We start from the raw sequence: 20,591 nt of genomic DNA, 5'->3' as shown, positions 1-20,591 counted from the left end.
AAATATAAGTAATATTATTATTATAAAGGGGGGTTTTTACCGTTTAATGACCGGTTTGTCGATTTTAAAACTTTAGTCGCAGTTAAAACCAAATGTAAAATATTAAAAATAAATAAAAGACTTAAATTAAAACATAAAGTAAATAACGATAATGAAATTGCGAATAATTAAAGTGCGATAAAATAAACTTGCGATAATTAAAAAGTACGATAATTAAAAGTGCAATTAAATACAATAACAATAAAAATGCGATAATTAGAAGTGCAATTAAATATAAAATAAAGGAAATTAAATATGAAATAAAAGAATTATGCTTATTTAAACTTCCGTAATCATGATGTTTGACGTGTTGATTTTAGTTTTATGCCCATGGGTTAATTGTCCTTTGTCCTGGATTATTTAATATGTCCGTCTGGTTTTTGTCCATAACAGTCCATCAGTCATAAATATAAAGTGCGAGTGTCCTCGTCAAATTATCCTTATACCCGAAGTTAAATATTCCAACTAATTGGGGACTTAAACTGTAAAAAGATTTTAATACTTTGTTTAATAATTACACCAGGATGTCGACTGAGTGTAACCCAAGGTTTTAATATTTTGTTATCAATTATACCAAGTGTCCTTGTACATAATTTCACCCCTGTTTTAATTATTCTAGTGGCTATTAATCCATTCCCGTGTCCGGTTAAATGAACGATTATTCGTACATATAAATACCCCGCCCATCGTGTCCGATTGAGTGTATATGGTAATTTATAGGGACGCCCAATTGTAAATCTTTATATTAACATTAACAAACTATCATTTAGTTAAACAAATATAAAGCCCATTAATAGCTCATAGTCTAATTTCCACAAGTGTCGTTCTTTTGTCCAAACCCCAATTATGGTACAAAGCCCAATTACCCAATTTTAGTAATTAGCCCAACATCATGATTACTTCGGATTAAATAAGCATAATAATAACTTAGCTACAAGACATTAAATTAAAAAGGTTGAACATAACTTACAATGATTAAAAATAGCGTAGCGTTACACGAACAGAATTTTGACTTACACCCTTACAATATTCGCTAACATACCCTTATTATTAGAATTATAATTAAAATTAAAATTAAAATATAAATTATAAATATATATTTTACGTATATATGGAGAGAAGAGAAAGATAGATTGATTTGTGGTGCACCAAAGCTCGATTTTTATAGGCATGTGGGCTGGAACTGGGGCTCATGCGATCGCATGGATTTATGCCTTCCAGGCCATGCGATCGCATGGCCAGCTGGGGAGGCTCATTTTTGGTTGTTTTCTTCTGCCGACGGTTTTATAAATAATATAATATATTAAATAATTATAAGAATTATTTAAATATTATATTATATTTTTGTGCATAGTTGACTTGTAATTTTTAGTCCGTTGCGTCGAGCGTTGAGAGTTGACTCATGTCCCGGTTCCGGATTTTCGAACGTCCTTGCGTATAATTTAATATCTTGTACTTTGCGTTTTGAATCTTGTACTCTTGTAATTTCGAGACGTTTCTTATCAATAATTGGAACCTCTTTGATTGTATTTTGTACTTTTGAGCTTTTTGGTCGTTTGCGTCTTCAATTCGTCGAATCTGTCTTTTGTCTTTACCTTTTATTATTTAAACGAATATCACTTGTAAATAGAACAATTGCAACTAAAAGCTTGTCTTTCTTGAGGAATAATGCTATGAAATATATGTTCGTTTTTAGCATTATCAACATGTTTTTGGAAAGCTGGCGAAAAATCAATGACTTTTCATTTAGATATCGAATAATTTCGATGAACGGATTAAAAGATATGATCAACTGAATTATGATTGACGTTAATTGAAATTGCTTTTGAATCTGCAATTAAGATTTAAACAACTTGTTTACGAGATTGATAAATTGGATTTTTGAATATTACCAACCGAGTAAATGAATCCTTATATAGGGTACGTCTCGTTTTGTTGAACTTTTGTCAAAATTGACTTTTTGAAACGACTTTAGATAACTTTTGTATGTCGATCTCGAAAATTAGGATTGTGATACACTGTGACCTGACCTAGCTGGTTAGACATTTATTGACCAACATATGTTCTCTAGGTTGAGAACTACGATTATTTGATATTCCGAGTTTCGATCACATTTTGGTGAACGACTTTATATGCTACTAAGGTGAGTTTCATTGCTCCCTTTTTAATTGCTTTTGCAATATATTTTTGGGCTGAGAATACATGCAATTTATTTTAAATGCAATGGATACAAGTACATACTTAATTCTACACTGAGTTTAAATCGAAAAGCCCTTAGCTTTGGTAACTAGTAACTGCCAGTACATAGGATGTGGACTGGTGGGCGCGAATAATAGTATATGGATCCATAGTGCTTGACATCCCCGCCTGAGCTAGAGCGCTAGCCTTTTAACGGACATGTGTTATTTGAGTTTACGACACGTTGGTTTGCGTGTATTAAAATGAATGGGGTAATTATCATTATAAGGTTAAGTTTAGTTACCAGTGTGCTCTGTTATGTAGAATCTATTGATAAACGTTTCTGGATGAAACAACTGAAATCTTGTGATCCACCTTTACATACAGATTATACGAAACAATAAAACTATGAACTCACCAACCTTTGTGTTGACACTTGTTAGCATGTTTATTCTCAGGTTTCCTAGAAGTCGTTCGCTGTTTGCTTATATGTTAGACAAGCTATGTGCATGGAGTCTTACATGACATATTTTTGAAGGAAACGTTGCATTCACCAAATCATCACCATGTATCTTATTTTGACTACATTGTCAATGGAAGTATTATTGTAAACTATTATTTACGGTGATTGTCTATATATAGAAATCATCAGATGTTGAAAACCTTGAATTTAAATATTCATTTATGGTATATCTTTTCAAAAGAATGCAATGTTTACAAAACGTATCATATAGAGGTCAAATACCTCGCAATGAAATCGATGAATGACGTGTTCGTCCATATGGATTTGGAGCGATCGTCACATTATGATTATGCATGCTTGTATATTTTATTTTGTCGTTATATAGTTTATGATAAATTATGAATTTGATACATATGCGATTGAGATAAGGTATATGATATGCATGTCGTTGGAAAGCGGGCGAAAAACTATAAACTTTTCATTTAGATATCGTATGGTTTTGATGAACGGATTAAAAGATATCGTCAATTGAATTATCTATAATTTTAAAGTATTATTGTTAAAATGATTATCGTTATCGTTATCGTTATCGTTATCATTATCGTTATTGTTATCATTATCGTTATCGTTATTATTATTATTATTTAATAATCATTATTATTATTATTATTATTATTATTATTATTATTATTATTATTATTATTATTATTATTATTATTATTATTAATATTATTAAAATAATTAATATTTTTATCAAAAATATCAATTTATTTTTTTTATCGTCAATATTATTATTAAAAGCATCATTAATATTAAAACTATCATTTTTATTAAAATTATCATTTTGTATAGAAATATCGTTGTTATTATAAAATATCATTATTATTATCAATTTAGTATTATTATTAAAAGTTATTATCATTTTAAAATAGAATTATTATTATATAAAATATAATTATTATTAAAAAATATCGTTATGATTAAATTTATCATTATTAAAATTATCATTTTATTATAATTAATATCATCATTAGTAAATAAATATTGTTATTATTATCATTAGAAGAATAATAATTATTATCATTATTACAAAATAATAAAACTTTTACTTATTATTATAAACATTATTTTATCAAATAAAATTGTGATACAAAGATATTTTTTACCACACGTAATATAGTTACATTAATAATACATGCCACTATATGTTTATGGTATTGAGTAAACTATATAAATTTTATTACGTTAGATATATAAAAGTATATTTTTATGATATATAAATTTTAATATAAACTTTTATTTATTAATAAACGGTTTGTATTATTTACGCTAATAAAATATGATAAATAAATATATAAAACGACTATATTTAACATGTATAGATTTTGGAAGTCATTTTGGGTCAAGTTGACTTTTGTTAACTTTTGCATGACGAATCTCGAGCATTCGGATTGTGATACACTACAACTTGACCTAACTTGTTAGACAGATTTTCACTATCATATAAATATATATAATTAATTTAGGTTCGTGAATCCGAGGCCAACCCTACACTTGTTCAATGACGTCATATGTATTTTTACTACGAAATACAGTATGGTGAGTTTCATTTGCTCCCTTTTTAAATGCTTTTGCAATATATATTTTTGGGACTGAGAATACATGCGATTTTATAAATGTTTGACGAAATAGACACAAGTACTTGAAACTACATTCTATGGTTGGATTATTATACCGCGTATCACCCTTTTTAGCTTGGTAACCTAAGAATTAGTGAACCAGTCCACTAATTGACGTGAATCCTAAATATAGACCTATGGGCCTTGACAAGCCCCAGTCAGAGAATTTGAACTGCTTTAGTACTTCGATGTTTATATGTTTGGGGATATGCTAGATGCATTTTGTTAATGTCAGTTATCAGGTGTTCACCATATGAATGATTTTTATCTCTATGGAAGAGATGTATATTTATGAGAAATGAAAATGAAAATCTTGTGGTCTATTAAATTATGGAAATGATCGATTATGATAAACTGATGAACTCACCAACCTTTTGGTTGACACTTGTAAGCATGTTTATTCTCAGGTTTGAAAGAAATCTTCCGCCGTGCATTTGCTCATTTTAAAGATATTACTTGGAGTCATTCATGACATATTTCAAAAGATGTTGCATTCGAGTCGTTGAGTTCAACAAGATTATTATTAAGTAAATTACAGATTAGGTCATTTATATTTTGGATATTATGAAATGGTATGCATGTCTGTCAAGTTTCGATGTAAAGAAAGTTGTTTTTTTAAAAACGAATGCAATGTTTGTAAAAAGTATCATATAGAGGTCAAATACCTCGCAATGTAATCATATGTTATTGTATTCGTCCTTATGGATTGGGACGGGTCATCTCACGTGGTATCAGAGCGGTGGTCTTAGCGAACCAGGTCTTGCATTAGTGTGTCTAACTGATAGTTGTTAAGATGCACTAGTGAGTCTGGACTTCGACCGTGTCTGCATGTCAAAAGTTTTGCTTATCATTTCTAGTCGGAAATCATATACTTATCATCCTTAGGAAATTACCTGCTTATCATTCTTAAGTCTAGACGCGTTTTCCTGCATTTATTGCATAATTAGTGTATAGACGAATTCCTATCTAAACATATCGATTACTGTGAACTTTGACTGACATCTTTCAAAGATTCTTCCGTAATTTATGAGATTTTGGTATTATATATACATATGTAAATTATGTATTAAAGAATACCAAATCTAACTCCTATAATCTATTTCATACCAAAAATCATTTCTCTGATTATACGAGATGGATCCCTCAACCAGTTCGAATTCCTCAGATTCTGACAGCTATTCCAATATGGATTTCCACCTGAGCTTCGAAAGCAGCGTAACCGGAATGGATCAACCAATTAGCCATCATCTATTTTGAATGAATTGGGGATGGGTTCATAACCTACTTAATCATTGGAGACAAGAAGAAGGTGATCCCTTCCATCCACCACATTCCCCTCTTGGCGAAGAACCTGAAGCACTTACCGGCGAAACTGTTCGGAACACCATTTTCTCTCTCATTTCCAGAGTATCTCATCACGATTATATACTATCCCATATTCTAAACGTTATTTATCCGATCGTCCGAACCACCGATCATCCCGGTATAATAGAAGAAGTCAACGAGCTTCGCGCTCGAGTAGTGACTTTGGAACATATGGTGCAAAGATTACAAGCACCATCAGCAACACCAGTACCGCCAGTAACATCCACATCGCAAGCCTCAATACCACAAGCTCCAGCAGCATCACCGGTATCAATGGTACCACCATCATCAACACCAACAGTACCATTACCACCACCAACAATAACATCCCCATCACACGCCTCAACATCACAATCTGTACCTCGGATATCAACATCATACGCACCATAGATACCAAGGAGTACCAACAACAACAAACGATGAAGTATTGATTCATAACTTCATCAGAGAAACATTCTGCGGTGATTATGTAATCTCTAAAAGTCTTAGAGATTATCTATTTCAGCCTTAACCATAAATCAGATAAGTGGATAGAGATGATAGAAGGAAGAGTAGAAACCCTGACAAAGATGGTGCGTAATATACAAGCTAGACTGATTATACAAGCGCCACCGGTAGTACCACCAGCATCACCATCAGTATCACCAACACCGGCAAAACCTGACGCACTACAAACACCGCCAATTCCATAATCACCAACATCATCACAAATCAACAACGCGTATATTGTATCAACGAGTTATGAAGTATTAACTCATTCCCTCTGAAGGAATTTTATATATTTTATATATATATGAATTTTGAGATCAAAATAAATCTTTTTGGTACTAAACTATTATGTATGAATTGAAAAAGGGTAGATACTACTCGGTTAAATTCATATTACTGATATGCTATGATGTACATCCTTCGTTAACAACCTAACCATCATTAACTATAATCTGTGTTTCAACTCAATGAATTCCATTCCATAACAAATCAAGTGTATTATTCAATCACATGTTTGATTTTACACTTTCGATATACCTAAAACTTTCTAGGAAATATCAATCGTACCTTGCGAAGTTCGCAAGAATTCCACGAGCATCAACATCCTTCACCGAGGAATATCAATAAAAATAAATATTGAAGTATTGTTTACATTAGTGAAATACTCCATGAAGATTATGTAATCTCTAATGTTCTAGAGATTATTCATTTCTAATTCAAGCCGAAAATCAAATGAGCTTAATATGATATTAACTCATTAAATCTGTATTACATATGAAGAAAATATACATACATATATTTTCATAAAGACTGTAATGAAAAATTCGTGTTCAAAATATTAATTGTGAAAAAAAATTTAACGGGTAGGTAATACCCAAGGAATATTTAAGTTCACAATTAATATGCTACACCGCATTTTCTTCAATTTTGATTCAAAAATCATTAACTATACTCACAACCTTCACTGCGATACACAAACATTTTAATACAAATTCAATTACATATTCTGATTATGACAAAACAAAATCCAAGTCAAGATTTAACAGGTAACATCACTCTTAGATCTCTACATCTTTCGAAGCTATACTTTGACTTCAAAACTGTGCTAGAACATTATTTCTGTTCAAAGAACCCAGAAAAATATTTGTATCACTCAAAAATCTTAGAACATCGTATGTATATTAACAATTACAATCTGTGTTCAAACCCCTCGAAATTCCTGAAAACACTTCAAATAATGAACAATCGAGATGATGATACAACCACATGTTACCCACAGTCATACACCTGAAAAACCCTCGAAACCAAAATCATAGTTTAACACGTATCCGTGTGAAACCCTTTGGCATTTATTAGCTAAAATAACTTTTCAATCTCTTTTCAAAATAGACAGTTTTGTCACAGCTCCAGCAAATCATCTTTAATTGTTCATTATAACAATTACCCCTTCATCATTGTTACCGGGGAACCTTTTATATCTCGCCACTTTAGCAGTAAATTTACCAACAACTTTGTTGATCCTTGACTTCCGAAAAATCATTATACTTATTCATTGAAACCCAATCATGTACCCATCTTCATCTTGTAACAGTAATTGCCATACCAAAAAATTTGAATCATTATTCTCGAATTTCGCAGCGTTTTCACTTCAATAATTATATATATGCACATAACATCTATCTCCTAGACTTACATACTTCGAATGTGAAGTTTCTGAAAAACATCCCAAACTGCGAATTAATTCTCTGAAATTGGAAAAATGCTGATGAAGCAGCAAAAACCGTAGACAACCGTAACAGTCAAAAGTTTGATGATAAAGAGTAGAGTGTTGAAAAAGCTCAGAAGATGAGAAAATTTGGTACTGAAAAATGGTTGATGAAACCATGAAGGAGGCTATGGACAAATCACAAGGACGAAATCTACCTTCAAAGGATCTAAATGATTCAGTGTCTGCTAAAATTGTTAGCAAACACCTTACTCCTTATTCTAAACCTTTACAGACAAATCTTCTTCATCATCCTTTGATATTAGAAATTCTAAGATATCATCATATCTTTCATTATAAATATCTTCGATATTCTTGAAGATATTTTCACAACTATTCTTATCTGAAATCATCTATCTCTCCGCAATATCTGCGTTACAACATAATAGAAACTGTGTTAGTTTCTAAATTCTGAAAAATTCGAATATAAAATATGAATGTTTTTGAAGTAATGTTGGGAACTGAATCATGAGTTAGTATAATATAATGACACTTGATCAACGTGATTATATTACAGTAAGTCATGCTGAGTTTCTAATGAAACATGATGATTCACAGACCATACCGTCATCATGTGCCATGTTACACGACTCTTACATTCTACCTAAAATCCAAACATATTAAGAACATATCTCCTTGATAGTTCTATCTTTCCGGATATTCTGGTAATATTACAAATCAAGATCGTGCTATTACAATTTCCCTCTTAGAACATTAGTCATTTTCATTCGAAACTTCATACCTACGAATTCTGGACCATTACTTGCAAAGAGAAGACAAAAGCATGAAACTTCGAAATAGAAATGAGAGTATAAATAGAAGCAAATAGGAGAGAGCATTAACTGTGAATGTCAATGATTATAGAAAGACAGAAGTAAGGACTCCAAAATATAAGGGAAAATATAAAGCCCGGCAACAACACCTAAATTACAAACCGTGTATATCAATACGTATTGCAACGTAAAGACACGGGAGAATTAAAAACACTATAACCCCAAGGTAATAGTAGAAGTGAATAGATTCTTCTGGCGGCAGATGAAAGAGAAGAATGACAGATATGAAAGTTAGGAGTATATCAAGAATCAGAACTGGATGGAGCATATTGACGAATGCTTTAAGGTATGAACTGAGGGAGAAAGCATAGAAGGTATGAACTATGGAAATAAGGAAACGAAGTGGGTGGATTTATAGTAAAACATCAGACAGAGAAATCGAGATAGATTATCGCATTTAATCTACAAGGATCATAATCTCCTTAATCACCGAAGAACCAAATCTTATTACGAAGATTTCCTTTAAAATCCCTTAAATTTCAGAAATCAACCGTAACTACTTCACTGGTTAAAACGAATCTACATTTACTCATTTCACTCTCTTGAGATAGCTTCACTTATACTCTTCGCATAATTAAATTGTTTTTTTATATTATTCAATGATGATAAAACTCTATTTATCAACTCATATTCGTCATGAAAACATTTTTATAGTTAGCCATGACAACCTCGATCAAATTTCGGGATGAAATTTCTTTAACGGGTAGGTACTGTGATGACCCGGAAATTTCCGACCAAATTTAAACTTAATCTTTATATGTTTTTGACACGATAAGCAAAGTCTAAAATGTTGAGTCTCAAAAATTTCTGAAATTATATTCATGTAATCAATTACCCTTTGACTGTGCTCAACGATTCACGAACATTTATGTATATATAGATATGTATATATAATATATACTTGTTAATTGAAAACGTTAACAAAGTATTAGATATGTAATACTTTACATGAACGTATTTTGTTTCAATATAAGTTTATTGTATTTATCAATAAGGATAAAAGATTTTTACAAAGTCCCTTAAGGATCATGTTATTGTTACAAGTCTCTTTTACGAGGCCCACGTTGATTTGAGAAATCGTTTTCTTTTAACGGTATTCGGAATAAATGGTAAAGTAATTTACAAGTGAGAACAAAGTGTCACTTATCGAGAGTTAGACAAAAGTTAGTGGAGAATTGAATTTCATAATACTTGATTGATCTAATTTTAAACGTGCGAAAACGTTTTTCGATATAATAGAAACTCATTTATTAAAATGTCTTTGTTTAAATAATGTAAGTTGGAATATTGATTGTTAGATATATAAATAACTTGCAACGTGTAGTTAAAACGTGTTTATATATATTAAATATATAGATGATTGCAAATTAGTTAAGTAAACGATAGTAACACTTGTTTAATTGATTCGATTGATATTAAGATATATTATTTAGAAAGTTTAAGAAATTAAAATAAACGTTGACGCATAAAGGAATTATATCAAATTAAGTTTTAAAAGCGTAAATGTTATATGATATAATAATTTCGATTATATAAACGATCTTAAATTATACTTTGAAATATAATTAGTAGTTGAAAAACTAAATAATATATTATTAAATAATTATTTCTAATATATATAAATTCATATTTCTAAATGAAAATATATATATATATTTTACAAATTGATAAAATATAAAATTTACTTATCACAGAACGTTTTGATAATATTATTATATATATCTTGATAAATAACGAAGAGTTGATTTAAAGAAGTAAATGACCAAAACACTCAAATGAATAAGTTACACTTTGAGTGGGATAGCTTTTCATTGATTTGAGTCTTGTTATGTATAAGGGTACATTACACGAAACATAAAGTACCAGTTTTCTAAGCGTACAAAAATGCGTTCGAGGAACCAAAACCGGAACATAAGTCGAGTGACAACGTACGAGTCATCGGGACAAAAATTACAATTTAACTATGCATGTAAATATAATATAATATATAAATAATTATATAAATTAAATATATATATATATATATATATATATATATATATATATATATATATTATTATATATTAAAACTGTCAGCAGCCGAGAAATCATTGAGCATGAACAGGACAAAGTGAAGCCGCGATCGCGGCAATATTACTCTCCCCACTCCGCGATCGCGGAGACAATGGGTCCCAAAACTGATCTATAAAACTCGAACGCATTCTGAATTCATTTCATTCATATATCCATCTATCTCATTACTCCGTATTATATTATTTATATTATTATTATTATTATTATTATTATTATTATTATTATTATTATTATTAAAGATTAATATTATTATTATTAATCATATTATTATTATTAGTAGTATTATTATTACTAGTATTATACATAAAATATTACGACGAGGTCATGAGCGGGTTATTTCAAAACAAGTTTTTCGAGCGGGAGAGAGCTAAGTAAATTATGGGTTATAGCTATGGAGGTTATGGGTATTATTCGGGGGTTTTTCTCGTGAGTCAAACTAGTGTTTATCATCTGCGTTGCGTCTACGTACTTTCCTGCAATATTGAATCTCAATATTGATACGTGAGCATTCATAACTTAACTTTTATATATTAATAGTGTATCCCTGACTAGTGCTCGAGTACTTATGATTATGCATGCTTGTATATTTTATTTTGTCGTTATATAGTTTATGATAAATTATGAATTTGATACATATGCGATTGAGATAAGGTATATGATATGTATGTCGTTGGAAAGCTGGAGAAAAACTATAAACTTTTCATTTAGATATCGTGTGGTTTTGATGAACGGATTAAAAGATATCGTCAATTGAATTATCTATAATTTTAAAGTATTATTGTTAAAATGATTATCGTTATCGTTATCGTTATCGTTATCGTTATCGTTATCGTTATCGTTATCGTTATCGTTATCATTATCGTTATCGTTATTATCGTTATTATTATTATTATTTAATAATCATTATTATTATTATTATTATTATTATTATTATTATTATTAATATTATTAAAATAATTAATATTTTTATCAAAAATATCAATTTATTTTTTTTATCGTCATTATTATTATTATTAAAAGCATCATTAATATTAAAACTATCATTTTTATTAAAATTATCATTTTATGTAGAAATGTCGTTGTTATTATAAAATATCATTATTATTATCATTTTAGTATTATTATTATTATAATTTATCATTTTAAAATAGAATTATTATTATATAAAATATTATTATTATTAAAAAGTATCGCTATGATTAAATTTATCATTATTAAAATTATCATTTTATTATAATTAATATCATCATTAGTAAATAAATATTTTTATTATTATTATTAGAAGAATAATAATTATTATCATTATTACAAAATAATACAAATTTTGCTTATTATTATTATTATCGACATTATTTTATCAAATAAAATTGTGATACAAAGATATTTTTTACCACACGTAATATAGTTATATTAATAATACATGTCACTATATATTTATGGTATTGAGTAAACTATATAAATTTTATTACGTTAGATATATAAAGGTATATTTTTATCATATATAAATTTTAATATAAACTTTTATTTATTAATAAACGGTTTGTATTATTTACGCTAATAAAATATGATAAATAAATATATAAAACGACTATATTTAACATGTATAGATTTTGGAAGTCATTTTGGGTCAAGTTGACTTTTGTTAACTTTTGCATGACGAATCTCGAGCATTAGGATTGTGATACACTACGACTTGACCTAACTTGTTAGACAGATATTGATCGACATATAAATATATATAATTAATTTAGGTTCGTGAATCCGAGGCCAACCCTATACTTGTTCAATGACGTCATATGTATTTTTACTACGAAATACAGTATGGTGAGTTTCATTTGCTCCCTTTTTAAATGCTTTTGCAATATATATTTTTGGGACTGAGAATACATGCGCTTTTATAAATGTTTGACGAAATAAACACAAGTACTTGAAACTACATTCTATGGTTAGATTATTATACCGGGTATCACCCTTTTTAGCTTGGTAACCTAAGAATTAGTGAACCAGTCCACTAATTGACGCGAATCCTAAAGATAGATCTATGGGCCTTGAGAAGCCCCAGTCAGAGAATTTGAACTGCTTTAGTACTTCGATGTTTATATGTTTGGGGATATGCTAGATGCATTTTGTTAATGTTGGTTACCAGGTGTTCACCATATAAATGATTTTTATCTCTATGGAAGAGATGTATATTTATGAGAAATGAAAATGAAAATCTTGTGGTCTATTAAATTATGGAAATGATCAATTATGATAAACTAATGAACTCACCAACCTTTTGGTTGACACTAGTAAGCGTGTTTATTCTCAGGTTTGAAAGAAATCTTCCGTTGTGCATTTGCTCATTTTAAAGATATTACTTGGAGTCATTCATGACATATTTCAAAAGACGTTGCATTCGAGTCGTTGAGTTCAACAAGATTATTATTAAGTAAATGACAGATTAGGTCATTTATAGTTTGGATATTATGAAATGGTATGCATGCCTGTCAAGTTTTGATGTGAAGAAAGTTTTTTTTTAAAACGAATGCAATGTTTGTAAAAAGTATCATATAGAGGTCAAATACCTCGCAATGTAATCATATGTTATTGTATTCGTCCTTATGGATTGGGACGGATCGTCACATACATCTATCACACAATATCAAACACGTTAAGAGATTAATATATCACATAATGTTTACATGTTAAAATATATAGTTTCCAACAAAAATTGTTAAGCAATCGATTTTTAAGGAAAACACGGTCGAAGTACAGACTCACTAATGCATCCTAACAAACTCGATAAGACACACTAATGCAAAATTCTGGTTCTCTAAGACCAACGCTCTGATACCAACTGAAATGTCCTGTTCATATTGATTATAAACGTTCCATATTAATTGATTTCGTTGCGAAGTTTTTGACCTCTATATGAGACATTTTTCAAAGACTGCATTCGATTTTAAAACAAACCATAACCTTTAAAATATTACGACGATTATCTAATAATGATAATTTAAAATATAGCGTTTTCACACGACCATTACATAATGGTTTACAATAATATTACACAACAATATATGTCTTCGAATGCAGTTTTTAAACAATATTATACAAGCATGCTGACTTCAACTCTTGTCCTTATATTAGCATGCAACAGCGGAAGCTCTTAATAATCACCTGAGAATAAACATGCTTTAAACGTCAACAAAAATGTTGGTGAATCGTAAGTTTAACCTATATATTTATCAAATCGTAATAATAGACCACAAGATTTTCATTTTCATTTCTCAATAACATGCAATCTGCATAAAAATCATTCATATGATGAACACCTGGTAACCGACCTTAACAGGATGCATATAGAATATCCCCATCATTCCGGGACTTACATCGGATATGATAAATCGAAGTACTAAAGCATCCGTAACTAGGATGAGGCTTGTTGGGCCAAATAGATCTATCTTTAGGATTCGCGTCAATTGGTGGCAATTATCATAAACACCAATTCTTAGGCTACCAAGCTAAAAAGAGGCATATTCGGTTCGATAATTCAACATAGAATGTAATTTTGATCACTTGTGTCTATTTTGTAAACATTTATAAAACTGCATGTATTCTCATTCCAAAAATATTAGATTTTAAAAGTGGGACTATAACTCACTTTCACAGATTTTTCAATTCATCGAGAATTAGACTTGGCCACGGGTTGATTCACGAACCTATAACAAATATATACATATATATCAAAGTATGATCAAAATATATTCACAACATTTTTTATTACGTGTTGATGATTTAAGTTGTTAAATTAACAGTCCAACGTTCGTAGTCCACAATTAGTAGTACCTTAATAGATTAATATATATATCTCGAATCAATCCACGACCCATTGTATACATGTCTCAGACTCGATCACAACTCAAGATATATATATTATTTTGGAATCAATCTCAACCCTGTATAGCTAACTCCAACATTACTGCATATAGAGTGTCTATGGTTGTTCCAAATAATATATATAGATGACGTCGATATGATATGTCAAAACATTGTATACGTGTCTATGGTCTATCAAGATTACATAATATATACATAAGTTATTTAAGTTATGGTTAGAATATATTTGTTATAAAATTTTCGTAGCTAAAACTAGTAATTTTTACCAATTTTGTTTTACCCATAATTTCTTCGTTTTAAACCCGTTTTGAGTGAATCAAGTTGCTATGGTTTCATAATGAACTTAAATTTATGAAACTAAACAGAAAAAGTATAAGTTTATAGTCGAAAATACAGGTTACAAGTCATTTTTGAAAGAGGTAGTCATTTCCGTCGAAAGAACGACATCTTGATGACCATTTTAAAAAACATACTTTCACTTTGATTTTAACCATGATTTTTGGATATAGTATCATGTTCATATGAAATATCATTTTTCTAGAAGAACAACTTTTAAATCAAAGTTTGTCATAGTTTTTAATTATCTAACCCAAAACAGCCCGCGGTTTTACTACGACGGCGTATGTCCGGTTTTATGGTGTTCATCGTGTTTCCAGGTTTTAAATCATTAAGTTAGCATATCAAATAGATATAGAACACGTGTTTAGTTGATTTTAAAAGTTAAGTTAGAAGGATTAACTTTGTTTGCGAACAAGTCTAGAATTAACTAAACTATGTTCTAGTGATTACGAGTTTAAATCTTCGAATAAGCTAGTTATATATATATATATATATATATATATATATATATATATATATATATATATATATATATATATATATATATATATATATATATATATATATATGAATCGAATGATGTTATGAACATCATTACTACCTCAAGTATAGTAGGTAAACCTACTGGAAATGACAAGAAATTATCTAGAGCTTCAAAGGATCTTGGATGGCTTGAAAGTTCTTGAAGTAGAATCATGACATGAAAACAAGTTCAAGTAAGATTACTACTTGAATTAAGATAGTTATAGTTATAGAAATTTAATCAAAGTTTGAATATGAATATTACCTTGATTTAGAAAGATAACCTACCATAAATAACAAAGGTTTCTTGATCTTAGATAATTACTTGGAATGGATTTGAAAACTTGGAAGTAGTCATGAAGACTTGATATGATTCTTGAAGTGTTCTTGAAAGATTGTTTTGTATGTTGATTTATGTTTCGATTTTTGAGCTAGATTGAGCTAGTTTTTGATGAAGATGATGAAGAACACTTAGAATAATGAGAGAGAACCTGAGAAAGAGTAGTTTGATGCATAAAAATTGAAAAATGAAAGTGTTAAGAGTGATGAACAAAAATGTGATTTTGGTGCCTTTCATATAGCCACCATTAGTTTGTATTTTTGTTAGATATTTCATGCTAGTTGCTAAATGATGGTTCCCACATGTTTAGGTGACTCATTAAGGCTGCTAAGAGCTGATCATTGAAGTGTATATACCAATAGTAAATACATCTAGAAGCTGTGTATTGTACGAGTATAAATACGAGTGCATACGAGTAGAATTGTTGATGAAAAAGAATGAGAATGTAATTGTAAGCATTTTTGTTAAGTAGAAGTACATTGATATGTGTCTTGAAGTCTTTCAAAAGTGTATAAATACATCTTAATATACTACATGTATATACATTTCAACTGAGTCGTTAAGTCACCGTTAGTCGTTACATGTATGATTTGTTTTGAAGCTTATAAGTTAACGATCTTATTTAATGTAGTTAACCCATTGTTTAATATATCTAATGAGATGTTAAATTATTACATTATCATGCTAACATGATGTATGAATATATCTTAATATGATATATATCTATTAAACGTCGTTACAACGATAATCGTTACATATATAACTCGTTTCGAAATCTTTAAATTAATAGTCTCATTCTATGTATATAGTTTATTGTTATTATTCATAATGAGATACTTGATTATCATTATAACATGTTAAACATATACATATACATATACATATACATATACATATATATATATATATATATATATATATATATATATATATATATATATATATATATATATATATATATATATATATATATATATATATATATATATATATATATATATATCCATATATATATAATCATGTCATATACAAGTTATAACGTTCGTGAATCATCGGTCAAACTGGGTGGTCAAATGTTTACATAGTTTCCGTTTCAATTAATCAAGTCTTAACAAGTTTGATTGCTTAACATGTTGGAAACATTTAATCATGTAAATATAGTTTTCATTTAATATATAATCATGGAAATTTTCGGGTCACTACATAACGTTGGTGAATTCTTTGACGTGTTTGTCTTTTCTTGAAAGGACAATGATGAGGAAACCTTTAAAATATTAGATGAACGTAATGGATTCTTCAAGATTGTTGGTGTTTTACTAGACGAAGTTTGAGAATATAATGAGGTCGGGGCAAAGGTGGTTTTGGATTCCGGAGTTACAACTTTTTGTTGTTTTGAATCTACATTTGAATTAACTCGTGTTGATGAAAGTAAACTTCTATTTTCTTTTTCAAGATTATCAATTTGAGTTAGATATCGTTTACATTGAGCTTTGAAAATGGACGTTTTGGCTTCATTTTCTTTTTCTAATTCATTGACACGGTTTTCGAGATGTTTATTTAAGTCAACCAAAAATTGATTATCCGGAATCAAAACATTGTTGGGCTTGGGCACTTCAGTGGTCAACAAATCATCTTTTTTCATAAACTAATGACAAATCAAAAGCAGATGTGTATTCCACGACAACATACTCTTTCTTAGTGTTAAGATCAAATAACCCAGGTGTATGAAAATTTTTGTTAAAATCAACTTTTGATAAATCTTGTTCAGTATTATTGATTAACAAAACTGGTGTTGGTAATTTACGTCTTTCTTCCGAGTCAATTGTTGGTAGAATATCACAATCTATTGAGCAAGTGGATTCAGTATCATAGAAGATATCTGATTCGTCAAGCAAATCATCAGTTTGGGTTTTAACTGATATTGTGTCACCCTTGTGTTGGACATTTAGTGTATCCAGAAAATCATCAGTTTGGGTTTTAACTGATATTGTGTCAGCCTTGTGTTGGACATTTAGTGTATCCAGAAAATCATCAGTTTGGGTTTTAACTGATGTTGTGTCAATAGTATGACAAGGTGGTTTTTCAGTCTCAAGTTGTGCCTTATATGTTGAAACTTTCTCATCAAGAATTGTGGAATGATGCCTAAGAGCCAAAATAATATTCATTAAACATTCTTCATTTTCAAAACTTTTTGCTTTAAGAAGTTTCAAGTCTTGTTTTAAATTGTAAAGATTTTTACATTTATCTGCAATAGACAAAGGAATATATGAATTTGAACTTAACTCAAATGATAAGGATGAAGAATTGTTCAATGATGCCGAAGTTGATTGATCTATGATTTTCTCATACGCATGTGAAAATGTAAATTTTCATGTTTCATAAGAATCATTTAATTGATCATATGTCAAATCAACTTCAGAATAGATTTGTTTGGCTCTTTGGATTTCATCATCTAGGACTTCATTTGAAGGGCGAACAAAATTCATCATCGTGTTTTTCGAGCGTATGTTGAGGTTTTAGATATTAGGGTTTATATGGTTTAGATATTAGGGTTTAGAAATTTAGGGATTAAGGTTTAGATTTAGGGTTTAGATTTAGGATTTAGATTGAGTTTTTAACACGAACGGTTTAGAGTTTAGGGTTTAGGGTTTAGAGTTTAGGGTTTGGTGTTTTGGATTTATGGAATAAACCCAAAACCCCAAACCCTAAACCCTAAACCCTAAATCGGGCTAAATTTTACTTCACAAAACATGAAGAAAAAAAACGTTAACATTCTTCACGAACAATATTATCTTGAATGTTATTTTTGTCGATCGTTTTCCCTCCAAAATAATAACATTTATCACGAAGTGTCTTTTTTAAATGTTCATATTTTCATCCAATCTATAATGTTCGATAAACAAAGTTTTTTCAAAAAACGAAAAAAAAAATTGCTTCGTAGCACTTCCCCCCGATTGGTTACTTCCCCATTGATCCTGCCTTATATATATATATATATATATATATATATATATATATATATATATATATATATATATATATATATATATATATATATATATATATATATATATATATATATATATATACTCACACGGTTTAACAATATATATTTGTAGGTTCCAAAGATGGTCTGATGATAAGAAATTAAACAAAATGGACGAGTCAAGTGGTTGACTCAATGTTGGGTATATTCGTCCAAGGATTCTCGAAAGGGAAATTCGCAAAAAAATGTATCATTGTGGACTACAATTCACAAAAAATTTAGCAACAACAAAAATGGAAGGCAAAGAGGTGACGACCAATTGACGTCAAAGTGACGAAACGTCAACAAAGCTTGTAGTGAGTTTCAAGCCGCATACAATGAAGCAAAACACCATTGGAGAAGCGGGGAAAATGATCAAGGTGTCGAAGATCGGGATCAACAAATTAATATAAATAATACCGGTGGAAAACAGTTTAACATGATGGATGTTTGACACGTTTTGAATGACAATGCAAGTGGTACGTTCCGGGCTCGGGTGGTCATGTTCCTTTAGATGCCGATGAGGAGGGGTTTGAGATTCCCCTTTCTCAATATATATATATATATATATATATATATATATATATATATATATATATATATATATATATATATATATATATATATATAATTAATCCAAAATGTTTTCTTTGTTAGAAAAAAAACTCCGTTTCGATTATAATTAGTTGCGTTTTGTTCGTAAAATTATTTCAAGTTAAACGGTGATGACAGAGAAATTTAACTCGCGTCGAAAAAAAAGAAGATAAATCCCGTCAAAAAATTGGGTAGTTTTATTTAATAATTATTATATTAAATTAGAAAATTACATATTACCTTCCCAAGTTATCTTTTATGCACAACTTTATCCCTAACATTTACCAATATTACCCGTCAAGTTTAACTTATTTGACCTTTTGGAGTTGGCACATCCAAAAGCAAAGAAAACTACCAAATTCTTAGTCTCTTTTAGTAGAAATAGAAATAGAAATAGAAATAGAAATAGAAATAGAAATAGAAATAGAAATAGAAATAGAAATAGAAATTAGTCCATTAAAAGTAGTTACAATACTTGAGAGAAAAGGGAGAGAATGGTGTTAACATACACATCAACAATATCTAACGCTATTGAGGTACTACTAACTACTTGCTATTTATAGGCAGTCATTAAGTTGGTTAGGAGGTGTCACGTGCTCGGCACATAAGTTATGGGAAAGCTCATAACAATTAATCGTCATTCCAAGTTTTCCTTCTATTTCCCCACTTAACTTCATTAATATTCTATATTCTATATATAAATTGAGAGGATGAATATGTAAATTGAATATCATAGGATCTTGTAATGCCGAAGAGCTTCTTTTAAAACCGAACGTACGGTTTCATTGCATTACATAATGTTACTAAGAATATTACTTATGTTTTTAAATTTGGAGGCTCTACTTACAATGAGAATAGCCACATCAGCAATGTCTTTATCTGGTGAGTGACGTAGTTTTCTAATAATCTCGTACACGTCTGATGAGCGAATGATCTTTCTACAAGGTTGATAAACACACATTGTAGCTAATGGCATAAGACTTGTGTGTAGCTGTGACTCATCAA

This window comes from Rutidosis leptorrhynchoides, chromosome 7, assembly GCF_046630445.1.
Source record: "Rutidosis leptorrhynchoides isolate AG116_Rl617_1_P2 chromosome 7, CSIRO_AGI_Rlap_v1, whole genome shotgun sequence".
NCBI lineage: Eukaryota > Viridiplantae > Streptophyta > Magnoliopsida > Asterales > Asteraceae > Rutidosis > Rutidosis leptorrhynchoides.
This window is presented reverse-complemented; position numbering follows the sequence as displayed.